The sequence below is a fragment of the Macrotis lagotis genome, chromosome 4, assembly GCF_037893015.1.
Source record: "Macrotis lagotis isolate mMagLag1 chromosome 4, bilby.v1.9.chrom.fasta, whole genome shotgun sequence".
In the NCBI taxonomy this organism is placed as follows: domain Eukaryota; kingdom Metazoa; phylum Chordata; class Mammalia; order Peramelemorphia; family Peramelidae; genus Macrotis; species Macrotis lagotis.
In genome coordinates this window covers 42,036,526-42,061,256 of record NC_133661.1, presented here as the reverse complement: position 1 = coordinate 42,061,256, position 24,731 = coordinate 42,036,526, and the positions used below count along the sequence as shown (strand labels likewise).

Genomic DNA, 24,731 nt, shown 5'->3' with positions numbered 1-24,731 from the left:
TCTGTTTCTCTCTGTCTCACTATCTCTTTCTCTTTTTAATCCTCTCCCTACTCAAAAGTCTCTTTTGTTTCCCTCAATAATTTTTAAGAGCGTGATGGGGTCTAGATTATTTTAAGAACTGCTAGACTTGGTAGAGTCAAGACCTGGGTTCCTGTGTCAACTGCACCAGTAAGATTTGTGATTTTGGACAAGTTATATATTCTCCCAGGTTAAAAAAATGTGGGAATGAAAAAATGATGTAAATATCTGGAGATCTTGCTATGTTAGTCTGGCCCTTCTTTGTGTTCCTCTAAACTTTGGTCCATGTAGCCTGAATATTGACCCTGCCTCCTGAAAGAGGTACTCAGTTCATGTGGTATGTCTATGTAGCTAAGAATATTTATAAAATGGGTCACTTTCTCAAACCCACCACAAGGTTCTCTCTCTCTCCTTGCAAAGATAGTGTATTTAGCTCAGTTATTAAGGTTCAAATATGACTTTATGCTAAACATGCCATATGCCATCATCCCTTTTTGATATTTTCTGTGTCTTACACTCAGAATAGCACAAGACTCAACCAAAAATCCAAACACAGATGACTAGAGTGTCTGCATGCCACGTGAATTCCTAGCTCCCTAGCCAAGAGGAATGACAAAAAGCTACATAAGACAAAAGTGAAGTGGAATATAAAGGAGCACCAGATCTTGAAACTAAGTCCTTGACAGGTTCCCCAGAAACTCACCTGAATGTTCTCACATGCTCTCTAACATATAACCCAGCAAATATCACCAGAAACCAGTTGGTTTCACATCATTATGCTAGCACAATTAGCAATACTGAGTCCATTTAAATAGTCTTTCCTTGTAAACCAAAAAGCAGATAATGTCTGATGTGCAAATCAACCACAGCTGTGTTTCATTCCCATTACTAACATTGAAAAGACCTTATTTCAAAATTCTTAGATCTTTTCCAGTTCTGGTGCTGTATAAACTTGTTTCCAATGTCTGAAGTAGCAAATTCCTAGACCCATAATGGTAGCAATTCTCAGGTCATCAAGAAAAACATCATTACTTCAAAAGAAGGCGATGACCAAATTCTAGGGACAAAGTAGGAATTTAAACAGGAAATATATAAAATTTTAAGGGGTCTCATAAATTGATTCTAACATCTCTAACTCACTTTAACTGTCTCCCAAGGGAGTTCACTATTCTCCCAACGCCTTGTACAGGAGTCTGATAAGCCTATAGGACAGTCACCAAAAACATATTAAGCGTTTTTTAAAGTTAATAAACTTCTTTTGAAGGTAATAGTAATCTTTGTTCTCCCTATTACTCAAGGTTTTACTGATGGTTGGATGAGATAACATTTGTGGATGCACTTTGCACATATAAAATTATATGGTGTGGGTAAGTGACTTTGGGCAAGGCATGTAACCTCTCTCCATCTCAGTTTCCTAATTTATAAAAAAAATGAATGCACGTTAGAATCTCCAGATCTCTAAATTCCTTTCCAGCTCTTAATCCCTGCTCCATTGAACACAAACTATTGACATTTAAGTTCTTCCTACAATAAATAAAAATGCCTAAAATTGCATCAAACTCATGGACCTTGTTTTGCATAATTTAACTTTATGGGAACCTATTACTTGGTCTCCCCAAACAGAGAGTCTCCTGGAAGCAGAATTCCTTTTAAAGATTCAGCACTCATTCACTTTCACACCTGTGAATATTCTTGGCACATTGAACAATGATAGGTATCATTCAAATATGATGTCTTCTCAAGAGACACTTTACATCTCCAGTCATCCTGATCCATCATGGCCACTGAACCCAGATGGCTCTGAAAAAAGAAAATGAGGCTCATGGCTTAGCAAGTTTCCCCTCATTCAAATCCAATTCATGTTCTTATCATGGCATAACCTTGTCATGGTCTTCTTCAAGAAGCTGAAGTAGAATAACTTTCAAGTAAACTGAGGGCTAACTGTTTCTATAATAGAGAACTATGATCCTTGAGATTTTAAGCCCTGCAGCTTTACAGAAACAGACACGTGGAAAAGTCCATGAAAGAACCAAGAATTGGCCTATTATACCATTGATAGAACTCTGTCTGGAAGTATATGGGGAGGAGGAGAAGCAACAGCAGTAGTGATAGCAATCTGGATTTCTGATTGGTGAGAGTCCTCCATATTGAAACCAACCTAGAACTTCCACAATGCTTTCTAACCAACTCCATGCCATTCCGCCATTGCATGTACCTTTGTTTCTTCTCTTACCACCCCTACCCTATCTCTACATCTATCTCTAGTTCTGGGAACAGTACTCAGATCAACACTAACATTCAACTGTTCTGAGGTTGCAATCAGCAAGACACCCCTCTCTGGTCACTATTTCCCTCTATTTGAATGTAAGTCCCTTGAGATAAATAACCAACTTTCTTTGTTTTTTGTACTTATATCCAGCATATAATAAATGCTTTTCATTCATTTATGCAATACTGATAAGGAGCATTCAAGTAGCATTTCAGAATTTACCAAACATCACATAAAAGTTAGGTTCTTAACACACTCTGAAAAACACCACATTTGTGACCATCTACTCTAGTACAAGGATTTCACTCGTCACTACTTTTATATACTGCCACGTGCTTTTGAAATAGCTCTTGATGCTCTATCATTGCACTGACTACTGAGAAAGTCTGTTCTCAATATATCACCTCTTATTGTATTTCCTCAAAAAATAAGACTTAGAATGATTTTTTTAGGATGTTCATAATATAAATACTACCCCCAAAATAAGCCCATTAAGATCATCAGCCACACAGACACATTGGTACACATGGCAATCAAACTGAATTATAAAATAATAATATTAATACATAAATAAATATAAATAATATATTGACATTAATACTTAAAATAAATATGAATATAATTAAGTATTTGTGGGTGCCTTTCAGAGGAGAGGGAAATGCCTATGTAAACAGATGCACTCCAAACGTTGCAGAATGACCAACTGGAATACAGACACAACTCACATGCGCACTTGATAATATTTGAATGGAAAGAAAGCTTCACCTCTCATCATCACTAGGAGTGATAAAGATAAAAAAAAAGTGTTTCAGACATTTATGTTCTTGAAACAAAAAAAGCCTGGTGCACCCAAGTAGTTTTAAGGAAGTAGGTCAATTTAAGACTTCCACTTGATTTGTGAGGTGACCAAAGAGGAGGCTCATCTAGTACTCACTTTGCTAAAGTTGTGAGGAACTGCCTTGCAGAGAAAATAGGTAAAATAGTGATTCCCACAGGAATGACTGCCTATCTTCAGACTCTTGATATTGCAATAAACACATCATTCAAGGACCATTTGCACACAGAAATCAATGAGTATATTGATAATAGAATGCAGAGAAATCAACAAGGAAACTGAGGTCAATCTGCAAAAGGTGGTGAGTGGGGTGAAGAATTCATGGGGTAAGAACACTGACAGCTGTGTGGCCAATACACTATGAGCAGCCTACATGGAAAAGAAGAGCTCATTGAAGCAGAGCTCTATTGCTGCACATGAGAGATTGGGGTCAATGGTTCTACAGGAAATGGAGCCCCCAAGAAACTCCAACTAGAATTCAAGGATTGAAAAAGTATGACAGTGTTCCAGAAGAACATGACATAGCTGTATTTAAATAAATGCAGATTTTTGTACACGAATAAATAAATAAATGTAGGTTGTTGTATATGGAAAAAAAATAAAACAACCCCTGAAAACCCTAAAGCATCTTTTGAAGCAAAATTAGCATAAGATCCAATCTTATTTGGGGGTAAATATGGTAGATTGTGAGTTCCCTAAGGGCAAGAAAAATCATTTGTTATTATATGCCCAGTGATTAGCACAAAGTCTGATACATAGTAAGCATTAAATAAATGTTTATGGACAGATTGAGCATTATAGCTAAGCACATGCATAGCCCAGATGCAGAATTCTTGCTCCAAGGCAAAAACTAGTGTCTGTTGGAAAAGAGCAATTCTCTCCCCTATCCCACCTACTTTCTACACTACAAGAAAGAGATTTAAAAAAAAAAGAAGCATCAAGAAGCCAAAAAGCGAAGGAGGAGAGAGTGAGAGAGTGGAACAGAAAGTTTTATCAGTTCACTTTTTATAGGCTAACACAAAGGTGGGTCTTCCCATAAAACTTAATTCCATAAGAAACTGTCAGTTTTCTTCCATAAAATAACTAAGGAAATGTTTTACATGATTGCACATGTATGACCTATATCAGATTGCTTACTTAAAACACAATGTTAAAAAAATAAATGTTAAAAACTTGTTCATTCATGTAATTAAGAAAAAATATTATTTTTGTTAAATCTAGGCCAGTCAAATTATCTGAGGGGCACCCCCAATCACTAAAACTCATCCCCTCAGAATAGTGAAGGGATGGTTCCAAATGAACCAGTTCTTCTTAGGGTAATCACAGTTCTTTAGAATTGTCTTAATATCAAGGTGCTCAAGGGCAAATCCATATCCTCTAGGGAAAGGTATAGATAATCAAAGATTCTAAACTAAATCTCAGTTCCCAGTAGGCTTATCAAATTGGTCTGGGAATCCCTCTGATCAACTCCTCCTTTATACTATCTCTTCCCATGATTCATTACTTTTAAAGTTATATGTCTCCCTCACCATGATATTTAGTACCTCCATACTTAACTTGTTCTCACAATTCATCATATGTACTCTAAACTAGCTTTTCTCTTTTTACTGCCTTGATCCAGTGATAGTTGGCAAATTCAAGTATCTACTGTCCTTCATGCTTTGTCTTCATTCTCTTTTATTTTATTCTCCTTCCTCAACCTTGATTAACCTCTACTACTTACCTTCTCTATTTTTCTTCTAATATAATTTTTTAAATGTCAATTAATTCCATAATAAATTCAAGTTAACTAATCCCATCTGTATCTCACTGATATTATGCCATGATGGATTTCCTATCATGATCCCAATAGTGGCCATTCCAAACCTTTCTCCAAATGCCCTACATCAACCCCTTTCCCCCCTCTGTCTCAATAGAATGCTTCACCTTCTATTTTTACCAAGAGAATCTTCATTATCTGTCATGAGCTCTCTTGTTTTCCCTAAGCCCTCTGCATTGTCAATCAATCTTTTGCTTTTTGCATCTGAGGTGGTCTTTCTCCTTAAGGAGGTTAATCCCTCTACTTATACCCTCAGTTCTACTACTTCCTGTCTTCTTAGTATATTTGACTCTTTGATTATTCTCTATCTTTAATAGTATATGTGTGTATATACACATATATGCCATTATAGTTATATATAAACACATATACTTCTATATATTATATGCTTTTATTTCTTTACATATTTTATACTCTTTATACTTATTTGTATATATTTATACATATTATCATCAGTATCTCCCTATTTTCCATTTTTTACAGTCTACCAATATTCATAGATCCTTTATACCCTTAAAAAAATAACTTGCCCCTTAGAACAACCCTTTTTCTTTCTCCATGTAATGCTAAACTACTAAAAGATTTTCTCTCCTTCCTGCCTCTACTTCCTCATCACACACTTCTTTCAATCTCTTGCAATATGGTCTACTACCCCATCTCTAAAATTGCCAATGGTCCCTAAAACACTAAATCCAATAGTTTTTTTCTCAGCTTTCATGCTCTTCCACCTTATTGAAATATTGAAAATGGTTAACCATCCCTTCTTTTTATTTACTCTCTATTCCCCTTAGCTTCTATGACACTTCAGTACCCTGAATGTACATCCATTCTCAGTTTTCTTCATTGCATCACAATTACATACTATCCTCTGTACAAGGGTAAGTATACTCAAACACTCTATTGTGGACCCCCTTCTATTCTATGTCTGATACAATCTGTGCATAGGCATTTAATTGTCATCTCTGAGTTGATTCCAAACTCTGCATACTTATCCTTTAAGGCTTTCCTCTGCATGAGTCTTACATTACCAACTGCCTGCTGAATATCTATACTTAATAGTGTTATAGGCATTGCTAACTAAATATATTTAACGTAACTTAAATCTTCCCACCCCATTCCCTCTAACTCTCAGGTCTTCTCTTCTTTCTAAATTCTTGGTATCTTTTGAGGACATTGTTATTTCTCCGGGCAATAATCTTGAAGTTGTGTTCAACTTTTCCCTCATCTTTACCCTGCATTTCCAATTAGTTCAAAATTCCAACTGATTTTATCCCCAGAATAATGCTTGTTTTTGTTCTTTTCTCTTCCCCCAAACAGCTGCCACTCCAGTTCATTAATCAACACATCAACACCATCATCTCTTACATAAACCATGGCAATAATCTTTTACTATCTTTCCCCAAGTATGACAAACCCTTTTTCAAAAAATCTGGCATCTAAAAAATGGGAGCATCTTATATAGTAGTTGAAGTTTTTTTTTTTATTTTAATTTCCTGCATTTTTTGCGCTTGTCTTTGAGCACATTTTTTTGCATTTTTACCACTATATTAGGTGACATTTCCCCACATTCTGCCCAGAAATGGCTCAGAAAAGATTTTCATCCAGCGCTGAATTCAAGTTCAAAGTGATCCACTTTGCAAATTTGAATGGAAATCCTGCTGCTGAATGTCAGTCTGGTCTTCTTCAGATGAGAAAACAATCCAAGACTGGCTATGGGAAGAAGAAACCATTGGCATAAGAAGGCCATGAGAGACAAGACAGCCAAATGGCCTGAGTTAGAGGAGGAATTGAAGAGATGGATTGAAGAGCAAAGGACCATTGGAATTCCTATGTCCACAAGGTGGTTCAACAGGAGGCAAGAAGAATTGCTGATGAAAAAGTGACTGATTTCCAAGGAGGACACAATTTGTGCTTCATGTTCATGAAATGGAATGGACTAAGATGAATCCACACACCTGATTTGCCCAAAAGATGCCTGAAAGTTATAAGCAGAAGGGCATTGAATTTAATCACTTTGTCATTCAGTGTTGGAAGACAATATGGACAAAAATCCCCTTTCAATTTGATATCTCAAGTAACACAACTGTTGATATGAAGGGGAATGAAACTTTTAACAGTGATACCAAGTGGACATGAAAAGAGTCATTATTCAATTGTTCTAGCTTGTTGTGTTAAAAAACACCAAGATGCCTTCTATACTGATTTTCAAATGCAAAACAATGCCAAAAGAAGACATTCTTCTAGGAGCGATTGTCCACATTCATGACACGAGTTGGATGGATCAGAATGGAATGAAGATCTGGTCTGGGGAAGTTCAGAGCAGGAGACCAGGTGAGCTCCTATGCAAACATGCTCTATTGGTGCTTCATCAACTCAGGGCCCATATAACAAACACAAAGAAGATTGCCACAGAGTAAAAAACAAAACTTGCCATCATACCTGGAGATTCAACATCCAAGCTCCAACCACTTGATGTCAGCATTAACAAACCCTTCAAATCTACCATAAGAGATGAAGGGAACCAATGGATGAAGTCTGGGGACAATTTGATACTAGAAAGAAGAAACCAGCTGTAGGAGAAGTTTGTACCTAGGTGAAAAGATACAGAGATAATATCAAGATTGAGATCATTGTCAAGTCATTTAAGAGGTGTGGTATTTCAAGCAACATGGATGGAACCGAAGATAATGATTCATCATCAAACGCAGATGAAGACAAGCTAACAGATGGGAGTTTTGACAGTGATGAGTTGTATGAATTTTATGAAGAATAAAATTTGAGTTCAATAACTTTATATAATACATTTTTTTTTCAAATTTAGGCCCCCCCAAAGTAAGGTGTGTCTTCTGGGGAAATACAGCAATTGGTATTCCTGCATTCAATTTCTATTCTCTTCATTCTTTCCTATTCCTAGGTGGCACATTAGTATTCCTAAAAATGTACTCAACTGCAGGCTCTCATGAGAATATCCATTGGTTCTTTTCAATATCTCACAAAGAATGCATTTACTATTTGTATAGCTTATTCCCATAAAATTTTATATAGATATATGAAACACATTTGGATAATTTTCGATAAGCTGTTAATTTTTCCATTCCATTGACGGCTTTTCGATATTGAAATTGCATTGCTTCTAGCATCAATCTCTCCGTATTCACTTGTCCTAGTCTGCTTTATCCTCCATCTTTATTCTCTCCAATGAAGTTTCTATTCCCACTCTAAGAAAATCTTAGACTGTGGAGTTATGGTCTAAAACTGATCACTTTTTTGATGATAAAAATAGTGCATCATAAATATCTTTTCAGATTTTTTCTCACTCCTGCTCATTGGTTGTGTTTCCAATTTGAATACTCACAGAAAAACTTGTCTTAGGACACTTGCAAAGCTTTCCTTTAATTTTTTTTTCCTTAATACTGCTTCTCTCTATTTAATGGGATAATGATTGATACTCATTATCTACCATGATTCCCCCCATGAAATTTCATGGAGTTTTACTCACAAAGTTTTATGAATGAATTTATATCCTAAACTTGCATTAACCCTTGACTGCTTTATCTTTCCTCTTGGCAAACAAGTCAAATATTTACTCATTATGATAGCTTTTAGTCTCTTCTGGTATTCTTTTTATTATGATCCATTTAAATCCACTAAATCTGAGAATGAATTTATTGCCATCTGTGTCAGTTTCCTCTAACCATCTACCATTTATTTAATAACTTGCAATTTTAATTTAAGAAATCTTCCCTTCCCACTTTTATTCTCATTCTTATTCCAGAGTTATGGAGCACCAATAACTACCATTAAGAAGATAAACTTGATATAACATAGACAGCTGATTCAGAAATGATTCACACAACAATTATGTCATTTCTTGATTGTTAAAATAAAATCAATTTCATTTTTTTGTGAAATTATTTGTCATCATGTCCAACATCTTCCAGTTTATTAATGAAAAAAAATATTCAAAAACTAGAGGTTTGAGGATTTTATGTAGAATTTTGTCCTTTAATATCTCTTACACCTTATTCCTTCCCATTTTATAACACATTTTTGATGTTCTCACCTTTTTTTTAAATCTTTTCATTGGAGCAACCCAATTTCAAATAATATATTGATTTGATTCATGGAATTATCAAATTCTTCACCAAATTTCTCTATGTCAATCAGTGAAAAGTATATATTAATATCATTTACCATGTGTCAGGTACCATTCTACAAAATCTGGAGCTCTATTTTGTTTTCTAAAATAGATTGAATCTGCGAAATTTTGAAATTGAAATTATGAATAAACAAAATTATTCTCATCATGGTCTTTTCAGAGTTACTTGTCAAAAGTACCATGAAATGATGCTTATTGTTGCTGTTTATTTGTAGCCTCTTTTCTTTCAAAGAGGAAATTATAAGTCATACTTCCACTTATCTGCAGCTTCCTTCAACCTTCTGATTTTGTTCATAGTGAGAACGTTAGGACTAGTACAGTTCAATTGCTCTAAAAGAGCAATTTGTTGGTCATTAGATAAGGATTTCACATCTAAGTTAACCTTCACAGATGTATGAAAAACTCTGATTATTAATATTTACCTCATTCTGCTTCTTGCCACTCTCACAGTCAAAGGGAGTCATCAGAATTGAGCACCATTTTGCATGGTGCCTGAGTTTTACCATGCTTATGTAGGCTAATACTCAAAAAAAGCAGACACAATATGTCATCAGAATCATTTTCAAAATCTTTCCAGATAGAACTTATTCAAATTTGAGCAACCCTGATCTAAGCTTTGAGGATCCAGACTCACTTCTACCAGGATGATACCAGGAAGGGAAGGATAAACTTTACCTACTTCACAATTTGAAACAGATATGTTTCTGTGTAGTAGTAGAGACTATTAGTTTCCAACATTGTAGATTGAACAGATGTGGGCACTGACCATATATAACTAGTAATGTGACACTGAAAAAATAGGAATAAAGTACAGTAGAAAAAAGAATTGGAACTTTTTAATTGTGGGAAGATAAACCTGATGACTGGTTGATCTCAACAAGAAAACAAATCTATGGATTCAGAACCCAACTTTCTACCACCCATTAGAGATAGGCCTTGTACCCTTTGTTCTTTCTTTGTTAATTTATCAATTCTAAAATTCAATTTGATTCAACAATATTGAATGAACATCTATTCTGTGCAAATTTTTATGTTAGTGGTGAAAAGCATACAAGAAAAAATAAAGGTGGCCCCTAGGTACAGTGAGCTTACAAGCTAGCCAGAGATGGGAGGAGAGTACATGACAAGCAAACAAATGACTTTAGTATAAGGCTGGTAGAACCAAATGCAAAAGCAAGGAGAGATTGCTTACAACCTGAAATGTCAAATTTCATGAAGTAACATTTGAGCTGGCTCCTGAAGGACGGGTAAGAATTGTAATGGAGGTGGTCAGTGTAAGGTGGATAGAACAGAGGCAAGAAAGTTATACTGGAGGAACAACAAGTGAACAGATTAGATTAGACAAGCACCAGATTTTGGAGTAACTTGGAGCAAAGGAATTTTGACTCACAGAATATCAAAATAATGTATAAGAAAAACCAATCTGGCAACAGTGAGCCAGTTCTCTCTTACAAGAGAGAGAGAGAACATTAAGAAATTATTATGGGGTGGCTAGGTGGTGCAGTGGATAGAGCACCGGCCCTGGAGTCAGGAGTACCTGAGTTCAAATTTGGCCTCAGACACTTAATAATTACCTAGCTGTGTGGCCTTGGGCAAGCCGCTTAATGCCACTGCCTTGCAAAAAATTATTATAATAGCCCATTTGAGCTACAATTGATGGACTCAGTACAAACTGAAAGATATTTTCTTCCATTTCATTCTTTTTCCTTTTGGGGGTAATCTGGTCAATGTGAACTTGTTTTATATGACTCTACGTATTTGCAAAGAGTTTTGTTTTTCTTACCTCCTCAAAAGGTGAGAGAGGAAACAAGGGAGGTAGTTGGTTTTGGACTGAAAATAAAATTTAATTCAAAAATTCTTATCAAAAAAATAATAATGGAGAAAAGAAGCATTAATTAACATCTCCTATGTTAAATACTTTACAAATATCTCACTTGATTCTCATAACAAACTTGGGAGGTGTTATTTTTAATCCCCATTTTACAGTTGAGGAAAGTGAGACAAGCAAGGGTTAAGTGATGTTCAAGATCAAACAGTAAGTGTCTGAGGCTGGATTTAAACACAGGGCTTCCTGGATTCCAGCCCAGGATACTACCAACTGTATCGTCTAGATTGTAGGAGACAAGATATATAGAGGAGTGCTGGCCAGAGAAGGGAGGGTATTTTGCTATGGAAAATTATAAAGATGATAAATGGAACCATTGGGGAATCAATTAATACACTCTTTCTTAAAGTAATCTGTAGTATTGATAGGATTAAAGTTCATAAAAGATGGTCTCATACCAATCTATCTTTAATCCATCCTTGAAAGAGATTTACCTGAAATGCCAGCCTGGCCACATCCCTTACCAATTCAACAAAATCAATAATTCTTTACTACATTTAGTATCAAGTAAAAGCTGATTTTTTAACTTTTGAATTTCTTCATAGTCTAGAGTCAATCTATCTTTTCAACCTATATTGTATATTCTGCCTCCTTGAGACTGTAGGTTCTGAACAAACTGACCTTAGTGCTGTTCTTCATACAAGCCTTTGCCATGACTGCCCTCATAAATGGAATGCACCTTCCCTTTTTCTCCACCTCTTAAAGTCCCTTGTTTCCTTCAAATCTCTAATCAATTTATTATGAGCACAGGAGATTGGGGGGGGGTTGTCAGAGTAAATAAAATGAACTCCAGTATATTAAAACAAAACTTATGTTAAAGTAAAACCTTCTGTGTGAAGTTTTTTTTCCTTCAGTTTGTTAGAATACATTGAACCTTGAATTTATGTAGTATACATTTTCTATATACTTGTTCCTGGTTGATTTTCTCTTCGAACAGAACCTGTCCTTTTGAAGATAAGTACTATTTTGTTTACTTCATTTCCTCAGTATCTAATACCGTGCTAGAACATTAATAACTGCTGGTTGATTCATTTGATTGGGGCTTAATAAACATTTATTAAGTCCCAGTCAAAACTAAATGGATTGTCTCCCAGGTCCCAGTTTCTGGAGGTCAAGGTGCAAGGACATATGGCACAACTATGACCTAGGTGGATATCTAGGTGTGGTGCCTATCATAAAGGAACTTTGTGAAATTCAAATGAGAAAATGTAGGTAAAGTGCTTTGCATCCTTTAAATCATTTCACAAATGTCAGCTGCTGTTATTATATATGAGTGTGGAAGACCAAAGTGAAGGTCTTCAAAGAGCCATTGTTTTGATTTATTGTTGTATGTCCATGCAACCTGAACAAACTACCAGTGCCATGACAGAAAACTGAGCCACTAATTTGAAGGGGAAAGGGGAAAACCAAAGAGATGCCTTCACTATAATCCCTTCAGTGAAGACTAGACTTAGGGGTTATTGTAAGTAGATTACTACCCAGTTATGGGTTGGCTAAATGATCCCTGAGGTCCCTTCCAACTCTAAGAATCAAATGCACTATGCCAAAGCATTTCTTGTCTCCCAGACTCTTAAGTTCATCTCATGTCCCACATCCATTACATTTAAGATTTATGAACTTAAGTAAAGGATATTCAATGTTAACAATCCAGCCACAACTGCTAGAATGCTTTCAGCACCATAGGTGACCTATTCCCAGTAGGGTACCTCAAAGGAAGATTTAATTGCTTGTTTGAAATAAATTGGTTCCTCAGAGAGCATCACAGAAACTTTGGTTAGACTATTAATTGGAAGATTCATACAAAGTTTCAGAACCAAGTTTTATCAAACCCAATCCAACTCACTTCCCAGTTAATGAAGTGCTCTGGGTCAGTCCATTTGCCCTTTTCCCAAAGGAAAGACCTGACTGACTTCTCACTGGGACTAATGAGCAACAAGGGGCTCAAAGAATTTGACTTGTTAGCAAACCAAGAACTCAGGGACCTCCACATCACTGCACAAATCAATCTCTCTAGATACTACTGCTCAGCCTCCCAAGACCCTTTGTTGCCATCTTCTTAATCATACCTCAGGGAGAGGCAAAAAAGATTACTGCCATTGAAGGGTTCAATCTCCAAATGGAGTTGCAAGTAATCATTTAAAATATCAGTTTCAAAGGGAATTGAAAGGTTCTTGAGTTATTCCCAGGTAACTTGAAAGACTGAAACTTTTTTCTCAATGAAAAAGTTCAGAATATTGTGCCTCATAGGCTCAGTAGGAAGGGGCAGGTTGACAACAAGATGTCCACCCAAGGATCTGAGAGAAGGAAGGGTTAACTATCATGATTCACTGAAATGAATTAGTAGACTTAGTCACAACAGAAGAATCTATCAATAAACATTTATTGTGGTAATGATGCGCTGGGCACTATACTAAGCACTGACCCTCTTGTTATAGGTGTCCACAAACACAAGAATGTACCCCCTCATAGAGTTGTTGGTAATGTAGGATCATGTCCTGTAATCAAGTCCAGCCAATGTATATCTGTCTCATGATGGGAATGATAATGATGACAATTGTATTGTTAAGATTTTATTGAGAGGCCTGATGTAATGGGAAGAGCTCTTGACCTATAACAAAGGATGCTTACTACTTGTGTGACCCTGGGCAAGTCATTCAACCTCTCTGATCCTCAGTTTTGTCATCTTAAAAATGAAGAAAATATTTATAACTCCAGTCTCACAAGGCAAAGTATTGTGATAACCTAATGATCTAATATATATATAAAACATCATGTAAAATTTAAAGTGCAAGATATAACCATCAGTTTTTATCAGTTGTTATTGTGTGTGTGGAAAGAGAAAAAGGAAGCAAAAATTACTATATGTGCATTTCATTTATATATAATATATATTATTATATAATATATATATATATATGTATATAACATTTCCCCAGACCTGGCAGAATGGTATGTATAATTGGACCTCTAGTACCATAGTTAAGGAAACAATCACAACAAAGTTAGACAGCATGGATGATTGACAGATAGATGGATCAATAGATTGATTGATGGATGGATGAATTGATAAATAGACAGATAAAGCAATGGATAAATGGATGGATAGATAGATGAAATATTTTATTTGATTTTATTGTAAGCTTCTTGAAGGCAGGGATTATGCTTCATCTTTCTTTGTATCTCCAGAATTTAACAAAAACCAGTTTCCAAGCAAATGCTTATTAATGTTTATTGACTGAATGACAGATTAAAAACAAAAAATTAAAACTCTTCACAATAAATATATTAATAGAAAAATTAAAATCATTCTTACATATATGACTTTAGACTTGATACTCTATCCATTGTGCCATCACATGGAAGAGTTCGGACTTGAAATTAAGGATTACTCTCCCATGGTTGTGCCTCTCCAAACTATCCCTTTTTACCTATCCTTTTCTTGATGCCAGATAAGAAATGACCACTTTCTCCATGGGTCACCTCTCCATGCCCTTAGGCAACACATCTCCTTATCAGTACATCTCCTTATCTCTTATGCAGTTATATCAGTACTTTCTCTTTTATAATATCTATGCTTACCTTTAATCAGAAACCTACTCCCTGAAGCTATTCCAGAGACTTGGAAAAAACTTGGAAAATTTATATGGAAACACAGTTTCCTTCCCCCTCAACACTATCCCAACATGTATAAGAGACAGGCCTTCCACAAAGAAATTACATCTCCCAGAAACCTCTGTTGAGCTTACCTATACAGGGACAGAGAAGTATACCCTACAAAGTCTAATATATCCCCCAAGTCTACTAAATTCAACAAACCTTTTTAAAACATTTATCATTTGTTCAACACTGTCCTACACACTATGGGTGCAAAGACAAATTGAAATAGCTTTTGCCCTCATATTCTACTGGTGTGGAGAGAAGGAAAAACAATCTGTATAGAGCTAGATATAAAATATAAATAAAGCAAATACAAAATAAATAGGAAGCAAAGGGAGGATCACTAATTGAAGAGCCCTACTTCCCTGATATTATTCAATGACAACTTCTCTACAAATCAGCTTCTAAAATACCACCTGTTAATTGAAACCAAATTCTCCCATCGAGTCAGTACAGGTGTGACCAAGAAACTGTTGGCTTCAAGTCAGACTTTCTTCAACTATATGAGGGAATGGAAGATTATAATCACTGAGATCTACCCAAGTATTTAAAACAAAAAGTCACAAGCCATGCACAATTGTGCTCTGCACAATATCAAGTCCTGCCATATGCAAGATGGGAAATCATCACAGAAAGAGAAGTTATATCCCTACTTGGGAGAAAGTAGTAAGGTGAAAGAATGGATCAAGCACTGAACTTAGAATCTGAGTTTCAATCCAAATTAAATTACTATGTGATACTGGGCAAGTCACTTAACCTCTCTGTGGCTCAGTTTTCTTATTTATAAAATAGATATAATAGAACTTACTTCCCAAGGTTTGGAGAATTTAACATATAACACACACAAATACACACACTTATACATATATGTAGCATAGATTTATCTAGATATAACAGATAAAGCAGATAAAGATAACTATATTATATATATATATATATTTATAACATGGCTAATATATAAAATACTTTGTAAAATCAAAAGTGCTATAAACATATTACTATTACTAAAAAAATTTTTATAATTGTATAAGTCACAAAAGTTCAAAAAAGAGAATCTGGGGAATACATTATATAAAAGAAGAAGAGATAAATTGTTTGACATAGTTATATGACCTTAACCAGTATTCATTTGAAGACAAATATGATGAAGATGGTGATGAGGAAGATGGTGGTGATGGTGATGGTGATGGTAATGGTGGGATGGTGATGGTGATGGTGATGGTGATGGTGATGGTGATGGTGATGGTGATGGTGATGGTGATGGTGATGGTGATGGTGATGATCATAAAAATGATGGAACCCTATAGGCATTTAAGATTTGCACAGTTTTAAATATGCTGTCATAACAACTTTGTGAGGTTGGTACCATTGTCCCCATTTGAAAAATGAGAAAATTGAGAGTGAGAGATTTAGTGACTTGTCCATGGTCACATACCTGGATTTGAAGTCAGGTCTTTCTGATTCCAAGTCTGGGCAACTAATTTACATGCTATCCCAGCTGCCCCTGTGATGAAATAAATGTCTGTGATGAAAATGAATTAAATCAAAAGCAGATAAAGATAATGAGAGTGATCAGGAGTACATAGATGAATATCCTATATTCTATTCTAGTTCTTATCCCTCTCACAGAATGGATAGATTGGTGGGGCTAATGAAAAACTTTGAAAATGGAAGAAGAAAATTATGAGGAACTTTAGCTTCTCAAATTTAGCAGTACTAAACACCTAGTATTGCTGACTTTATTTTTTTTAATTCCGAACTTAGACCCTCCCCCCCGAAAAAAGTATTTCAGTATATACAGAAGAACACAAAAAGAAGATCATATATAAAACCATGATTCTCTCATAGTATTTGCTTTTTTCTGGATTGAATAGTTAAATTAAACCGCTACTGTCTTGGAGTTGGCAGTCTTGGATTATTTTGACTAGAAATAATCTATGAATTATTTCCATTGGTGTTTCATTTCCATGTTCAGAAGTTCTGGGCAGCTTTCTTGAGTAATATACTGAATTAAGATGTTAAAACCATTTGTTGGTTTTGTTTCCTTGTTTTGTCTTGTCACGTTCTTTGGGAAAATTTATAATCCTTGAGTTGTCTCTGCACATCCTGTTTTCAAAATCAGTGTGCTTTGCTTGGATATTGAGCATATTTTCTTTTAATGTTATTGGAAGGGAATTGTTTCTCTTTTGTCCTTCACTTTTGTGTATTTTCATTCCAAATATATTGTTCTTTTTGTTTCTTTGGTAAATTGACATTGCAGATTCCAGTTTTTCTATTAAACATCATTTTTGTTAGACAGAACATAAATTTTGTCCTTATGATTACAATTTCTCTTTAAACACACAGGAATAACAATTTTTTTGTGCTTTGCATGGTTGTTGGATTTTTTGTTTTTTATTTATTTGTTTTTTCCTATAACATTCATCAATCATTTTTTACAAGATTTTGAGTCTTACATTTCTCCCCTTCTCCCATCCCTCCCCCCTCCCCCTGACAGAAAGCAATCTCATATAGTCTCTACATCTGTAATTATGCTAACCATAGGGAAGACCCGGTCCTGCAGGGAATCAGGGGTTGCTGCTGCCCCGCCTCCCCCGGATGGGCAGCCCAGACCCAGGGAGAACGCCAGCCATGGAGCCACCCGATGCCACCCTCATTGAAGGCATGGGCAACGAGGTGACGGTGGTGGTGGGTGTGCTGGTGCTGGTGCTGGCCCTCGTGCTGGCCTGGCTCTCCACCTACGTGGCAGACGCTGGCAGCAGCCAGCTCCTGGGCACCATTGTGGCGGCCGGTGATGCTTCTGTGCTCCGTCTTGGTCACGTAGAACACCTGGCGCCTCGGAGCCAGCCGAGCCCACCCACCTTGAAGAGGGCACTGAGGAGAAAGCTGAGGAGGAAGGTGGGGGGGGGGGACTCGGCAGGTGAGCCCGGTGCTGGGGGTGGGCTTGAACCGGGTCTGGACCGCCTGCTTGCCATCCAGGGGCTGCCTAATCGGGCAGCCGGGGGCGAGAGCGGCAGTCTGGAAGCTCTCTGAGGCCTGAGGGTGGCACTCACCTTCTGCCCAACCCTGGCCTCATCAATGTCCGGCTCCAATTCCTCACTGACACAGAGGAGCTGGCTGTGGCCAGGCCCAGGGACACCTTGGGCACCCTCAAGAGCAAATACTCTCCGAGGCAGGAGAGTCGGATGAAACTGAAAACCAAGGCCGCCTGCTGCAGGATCCAGCTCCAACCCAGCGCTCCCTCAGTGTCATCGACAACTGCCTAATCCATTGATCACCCACAGGGCCGGCAGCCTCTGGCTCCTCTGCGCTGCCCACCTCTCCAACCACAGGGCCACCAGGCCTCAGCGTCAATGTGGGCAGCCTCGTGGTGCCCGTATTTGTAGTGCCGCTGGGTGTAGCCTGGTACTTTCCTATCAACTATGGACAGTTCTTCACAGCACCTGCCGCTGTCTCTTTGGTAGGGGTCACTGTCTTCTTCAGCTTCCTGGTTTGGGGGATATATGGACGATAAAGACACCTGGGGGTGGGAAGAAGAGTCATAGTCTTCCTTCCCCTCCATGTTTCCCTGCCCAGAGTTGGGTGCCAAGGACCCCAGGGCTAGTGGTGGTCAGTAAAAGGGATGTGGGCCCTCCATGGGAGGTAAGCATGTGACCTCTTCTCCATGCCCTCAGTTCTACCCCCAAGCAGGGTGACCATGTCCTTTCCCCTGCCCATTAACAACTCTCAGGTAGAAATGAGGACCCCCCCCAAAAGACACATACCCCTGAGGCCAGAGTGATTGTCCTCTCCATGGGTGGGCTCTGTGTGGATGGTCCCACTTAGTGGAGGTGCAGGCTTTTAGGTGATCCTAGAATATAGAGGGGGCTCCCTGTCAGCCACCCCCATCTCTTTTGTGTGCCACCAGCTTTGCACGCACTGAAGCTCCTGGCCTGTCCAGCTTTCTGCATGGTTGCTCTCTGTATTGGGCAGCTAGCTAGGGGGGCATAGCAGTATCCACAGCATGCTTCTGCCAAGGGCAACAGGGCCCCATGCCTAGTCATCAGCCAACCACCTCTCATTTCTATGGTAGTTTCTTTATAAGATGACCAGATCTAGTATGTTTCAGGAAGGGGGTGGGTGGGCTGGCAGGGCCAAGGAACCTCCTTGGACCAGCTCCTCTCTAGCCCCATGGCCCCCAAGTAGTGACAGTAGGATAGTTCTCATGTTCTGGAATTTCCAAGGTTCTCCCCTTTTCTAGAGCACTTTGCTTGTGTATTTTTTTTTTTTACAAAACCCTTTAGTTGTGACAGAACTCTTGGGAGTCAGAGGCGAGGCCCTAGGATCAAGAAATGCAGGAATAGAGCTAGGACGGCTACTGCCTCAAATCCAAGGCCAGGACACTGTGAAGAAATGTCTGCACTATCATGCCCTCTAAGGTTGAAATAACTTTGCCCTTGGGGTATAGAGACTTCTGCTCCTGTGGCTCCTGACTCAATGACCACTGCCTATGATTGAATAAAGTTTTACTCTTTTGTGGCAAAAAAAAAATTATGCTAACCATAGATTCATATTGATCATGTTGTGAAAGAAGAATCAAATCCAATCAAAAGGAAAATGTTAGCAAGAAAACAGTATAAAACATAAGACAGTTTTTAAAAATTGAAGATTTGTAAAAGTCTGCATTTTAACTCCACAATTCTCTTTCTGGATATGAATAGTATTTTCCATCAAAAGCCTTTTTAAAAATTGTATTATTGCACTCCTGAAATGAATAAGTGTTGTTATTAGTGTGCACAATGTTCTCCTGGTTCTGCTCATTTTGCTTGCCATCAATTCATATAAGTCTTTCCAAGCTTTTCTAAAGTCCTGTCCCTCATAATTTCTTTTAGAACAATAGTGTTCCATCACATTCATGTACCACAATTTGTTCATCAATTTCCAATTCTTTGCCACAACAAAAAGAGCTGTTATGAATATTTTATACATGTAGATCTTTACCCTTTATCATTATCTCTTTGGAATACAGACCTAGGAGCAGTGTTAGGAATGGCAATTTGTAGCTCTACGTTCTCATCAAAATCCAGAGGATCCTCTGCCTCATCATTTTGTATCATTTTCTTTTGTTTTGCAGTATTTTATTCAGACAGGCTTGATCTCCTTTGCTAGATCTATAGGCTATATTGCCTTCTGCTGTTAATATTATCTGATTTTGCTGTTTATTTTCAAGGTCTTAGAATTTTCTTCTTCCTGAGACCTTTAGTAATTTCAATCTTCCCCTCCCCTTTCTTTCATTTTCCCTTTTTTATTCACTTTCTGTATCTTTTCCTTCTAATGGTGGCTTTCCTGGAGACTGGATATCAAAGTGCATCAGCCTTCTCCATTACTGAGTAATTTATGGTTGACCAACCTAGGCTTCTACACCAAGTAATTTTTGAGGGCACAGAATTAACATAGATTGATGTTGGATTTTTTTTCCCCTCAGACTTAGGAAATTCCTCACACTGCTCCCATACACACACACACGTATGCAGTGTGCTCTTCTATTTCCTTTTTAACCTCGGTTCTCTAGTCAAGCATTTCAGACTGCCACATTGGTGCCACCACATGCGGAATAATTTCTTTCATTTAAAGTTTGTATCAATGAGGCTCTGGGAAGAGGTTGTGTTGTTCTTTTTTCAACTCCTCCACATATAACCTGCCCTTTTGCCCCAGTTCCCTCAGTCCCTCTTTTGAAATACAGAATGCTGTTGTCATGGTACTGTCAATAAAGGCTTAAGCAAACTTCCACAGGTTGGAGTAGGAATATCCAAGGCACTGGAGAGAAGGGGTGACCAGAGTGCAGGGCTGGGTTTTATTGTGAAATAAATCATAAGCTTGCATCAGTTGGGGCAGTCTCACTGTTGGTAGGAGTAGTGTGGGACATGAGCTCTGAGTAGGAGTCAGTTCATATTTTTTAATATTCTTTTGAATTCCAAGTATTCTAGATCATGGAAATGGCTTTGATGAGGTTTCTCAGATCTTTCATAGTTTGGGGGGGGGGACGGGGTTGGCTGTGCTCCTACCCTTGTATAATTTGTTCCTCTGTTATTCTCAAATCAGAAAAGTATGACCATTGGTCCATACTCTCTGGGATTTTCTGAAATTATTTCTTTCCCAATTTCTTAAGGTGCAATAGCATTCCATTATATCCATATACCACAATTCATCAGTCATTCACCAATTCTGTACTTTATCTTTTGAAATACTATATTCTAGAATGTCCTCTCTTTTATATTAGGAGTTGCTAGATCTTGTGATGAAAGTTGGAGTTCTTTGTCCTTCAACTTCTTTTCTGTATGATTATAGTATTTTTTCTTTTATGAGGGAATTTTGGGTTTTGGCCATGAAATTTCTAAAACTTTTCTTTTTGGGGCTTCTTTCCAGAAATGATAAGTGAATTATTTTAATATTCACTTAATTGTCTTGTAATAGATCTGAGAAGTTTTAATTTATTATTTTTACATAGATTGTAGACTTTTTAAAAAAGTATGACTTTTAGGAAGTCTAAATGATTCTAAAATTATCTCTCTCAGATTCAAACTATTTATCTCCATTTTTATTATTCTTTTCTGTTAAAAGACTATTCTTAGCAAAGAAAATAGAAACAAAATAAAAACTAAGAAGTTCTTTCTTCTTTATGTCCTCAGTTATTTTTTTCCCATTACCCAAACATTAAACCTATTTCTTCTTTGTCTCTTTTCTCCAAAAAAAGCTAAAAATCTCACATTTTTGTTGCCTTCTTTACTCTCTACTATTTACAATACAATTTTTTACACAATCTTTCTAGGCTTTTGCAAGTATTCTCTGTTATTTGCATTTTCCATTTGTACAATCCATATATTTTTAAAAATCTAATTTGGTTGATAAATTTCCTGTGAAAATATACTTTTCTTTATCATTATAATTATATTTCTTTGTACCTTTGGAATTTCATTTTTTTTTTGTTTGGTGCTGCTGCTGCTACTACTGCTCTTTTTTTGATATATTTTTTTTAAGATTGAGTCTCTCTATCTCATCCACATTGAAAGTCCTACTGTTGATTAGGTTAGAAACTTGATCCTGCTCCACTTTGGACCTGGCTCACGCCATCTTAGGAAGCCTGGTGCTCTCAATCCTAGTGGTTCATATTTGTATTATTCTTATTTGTATTATACCCAAAAAGTATTAGTCCTAGTGTGCCACAAAAATTCAGAACTCAGTCTCTCCAACAGGAATTCTAGATATGTACCACCATGATTTCATTCTTGAGAACTTCCCATAACTGCTAAGTTAACTTTACCTCTAGAATTTTAAACAATAAGATATTTTATAACCTTTCTCTGAAACTTTGAAATCTGTTTCCAAAAATTTAGGGTACATGTCAATTTATCTCATTTTCATGGCCTTCATCATTTTAATTTTTTTTTAGGTTTTTGCAAGGCAAACGGGGTTAAGTGGCTTGCCCAAGGCCACACAGCTAGGTAATTATTAAGTGTCTGAGACCGGATTTGAACCCAGGTACTCCTGACTCCAGGGCTTTATCCACTACACCACCTAGCTGCCTCACTCAGAATCATTCTTGACAATTCTTTCCTTACCCATAAAATCCAATCAGTTGTCAAGTTTTACGAATTCTACATCTAATCTCCTTAGATCCACTCCTTTCACTTCACTTAATTGATCATCAACCTAGGTCTGATCTTCATCAAGTCTTCAGATCTTTTCTTCTCATGTCCCATACCTTTACCTCTACCTACTCTTTTCTTTTGGTTTTTGCAAGGCAATGCAGTTAAGTGACTTGTATAAGGTCATATGGGTAGGTATTAAGTATCTGAAGTCAGATTTGAACTTAGGTCCTCCCGACTCTAGGACCAATGCTCTGTCCAATTAGATGCCCCACCAATTCTTTCATGGACTATTGTAAAGGATTCCAAATTGATCTCCCTACCTTTAGACTCTCCCCTCTTCAGTTTGTCCTCCACACAACTACTTAGAGACTCTTCCTAAGGATTAAAGCTAATTATGTCATTTCATTCTTCAAAAACCTCCAAAGGCTCCATATTGCTACTTCAACTTCCTCAGCATAGCATTTCAGGTTCTCCATGATTCAAATATAGCTTACTTTTCTAATTTTAATTTACATTGCTCCCCTTCTTGCCCTCCATATTCCAGAAAAACTGGAATTCTAGATCACAAATTGTTCTATTCTCAAGTGACACTCAGATAATCACATTAAATCCATTGAATTAACTTTGCATTAGACATTGATTCATGTTATTCTCCATGGCTGTAATGCATTCCTTTTCCATCTGTGCTTCCATATTCTCATCTTTCTTTAGCTTTAACTTAATTATTGCCTCCTCTGTGGAGTCTTTGCTGATGTTCCCTCTTGTTAGTATTCTCTCCCTCCTTAAAAGCTCTTTATTTCATTATCAGTATGTGTGTTATATACACCAAAAAGAGTATAAAGATCTTTCATTGTAGAAGCTTTTCTTTTTTCTTTTTTTCTTTTTTTTGGTTTTAGATGCTCAGTTTTTTACTTGTTCTGCACATGCTAAGAACATAGCATATTTGTTGAAATTTATTATAATTTGCTTATTGCTTTGATCATAATTTGAATTTGAATTTTACTCATATTATCTATAAAGCTAATATTTTGTTTATGAAGAATCTAATTAATCAAGGAAAAAGTAACATTATCTGGTATCTCATAGAACTATTAGTCACTGAGTAAGAGGAAAAATCCCTGCATGGATTAGGAAAAAAAGCCTCCTGGTGCCATCTTCTGGTAAAACTGAGTAAATTCTGCTCATTGGTTGCTCAAATGCAGACTGATGAAAATGAACACATCACACCTATTCTTGATGGTGTTTTAGATACATTGGAGAGGGTAGGACACCAGCATCATCAGAACGTTTGTACAGCTCTCAAATGGATCATGACATATCTGTTGACATTCTAATTGCTTGAGATGGAATCTTTGATTCAATTTTAAGATAAGCAGTGCCAATGCACCCTCCAAATAGAGTAAGATATTCTATAAATAGTAATGGTTTCCAAATTATTCTATTCCAAAGTGACATTCAAATAATTATATTAAGTCCTTAAAAGTTACAAAACTGGGTGGGGGGAGGTGGAGCCAAGATGGTGACAGGAAAAGATCCTTGCCTAGATATTCTCTCCATAATATTTCAAAAATCTTGAAAGTATGACTCAAACTAAATTTTTGAGACACAGAACCCACAGAAAGATCCAGTGAGGCAATTCTCCAGACCAAGGTATCCTGAAAAATAGTGGAAAGGTTCCTCTCCATGGGGTTACAGGGGCGGCCCACCAGAATGAAAGAACTTCAGCTTCCCAGAGGCAGCCCCAGAGCACCTGGGAGCCACAACTCATGGCAGCAGGGGCAGTTTACTGACCTATACCCGGAGGAGCACCAGGCATAACTTGGGAGATCAGTGGGGAGTGACTTCTGTCAGAGCGAGGGCATGAAGCCCAGGCCCTCAGCATAGTGTGGCAGTCAACATAGTCAGCACAGTGGTGGCCCCACAGGCCAGATCCAGGAAACAAAAAGGCGTGGAGCTGGCAAGCAGGAGCCTTCAAGCAACTGAAGCCCATTGAAGGTACAGGAGACTTCTGAGATTTGTCCTCTGTACCTAAAACAGGACTCTGGGGCTCTGACCACATTCAGATTCTGATCACAGTCTAGCCCCCCCCCCCCCATAGAACAGCAGAGCCCCCCCCACCTCAGCCCCATGACAGAAGGATGTGCTTGTGGTCATTCACAGACCAGGAGGGAAGTCAGAGCTTCACACACTGAGATCCTTGTGGGGGGGGGTGTCCCAATAATACTCAAAAACTCAGGAAGCACCCCAAAACCAAGCATAGGCTGGAGAAATGAGTAAACAGAGAAAAAAAGAGGAACACCATTGATAAATACATTGTCTATGTTCCCAAGAAGGATCAAAATACTCAATCTGAAGATGAGGAAGTACAAGTTTCTGCATCTAAAGACTCCAATAAAAACGAAAGTTGGGCTCAGGCTATGATAGAGCTCAAAAAAGATTTTGAAAATCAAGTAAGAGAGAT

General features: G+C 37.3%; 1 pseudogene; it reads left to right on the top strand.

Annotated features, from left to right (window-relative positions):
- Positions 1 to 17,240: 17,240 nt before the first annotated feature.
- LOC141523041 (transmembrane and ubiquitin-like domain-containing protein 2 pseudogene) lies at positions 17,241 to 18,156 on the top strand (annotated as a pseudogene).
- The last annotated feature ends 6,575 nt before the right edge of the window (positions 18,157 to 24,731 follow it).